Here is a 674-nt window from a genome sequence, read left to right as displayed (position 1 = left end):
ACTGCCAGCACAACTGCCACCACTCTGTCACCTCTTTTTACCTTCAAAGAAAACTGGATCGGTTAAGTGGTAGGTTATATATGCTGATGTGGCTGTGATGGTATGAGGATGATCATGATGGTATGGTGGTGGTGGTGGTGGTGGTGGTCACAGTGCTGGTGATAATACTTCATATGGGGGGAATGGCTGGTGTTGGTGTGATAGTGATGATATTAATAGCGGTGGTGGTAGTGGTGGCAATGGTGGTCATGGAGTGTTGAAGAATGTGGGAGGTTTTATGGAGGTGTTGGGAGGGGGTGATGCATTTTGTTGTCAGGTTGAAGGTAGAAGACGGGATGAAAATAGGGGGAAAAATTAAGGAGGACCTAATGAATATGGAAGCTGTAGAACTCACACATACACATACTCAAAAATACACACACATGCAACACACCCATGTACTATCAGACATACAAATACACAAATATACACCCAAAACACCTTTTAGTAGAAAAATGTTTGTAATAATAATAACGATAATCATCATCATCAACATCATCATCATCATCATCATCATCATCATCATCATTACTATACCAGTTTTCACATCATATGCATGCTCTCAAATCTAATCCCTAATTTCTCTTCCATACAACTACTACTGGTAACTTAACCTTCAAACAGAATATTAGTTA

This window comes from Octopus bimaculoides, chromosome 13 (assembly GCF_001194135.2).
Source record: "Octopus bimaculoides isolate UCB-OBI-ISO-001 chromosome 13, ASM119413v2, whole genome shotgun sequence".
Classification (NCBI taxonomy): domain Eukaryota; kingdom Metazoa; phylum Mollusca; class Cephalopoda; order Octopoda; family Octopodidae; genus Octopus; species Octopus bimaculoides.
Note: the sequence above shows the minus strand (reverse complement) of the source record.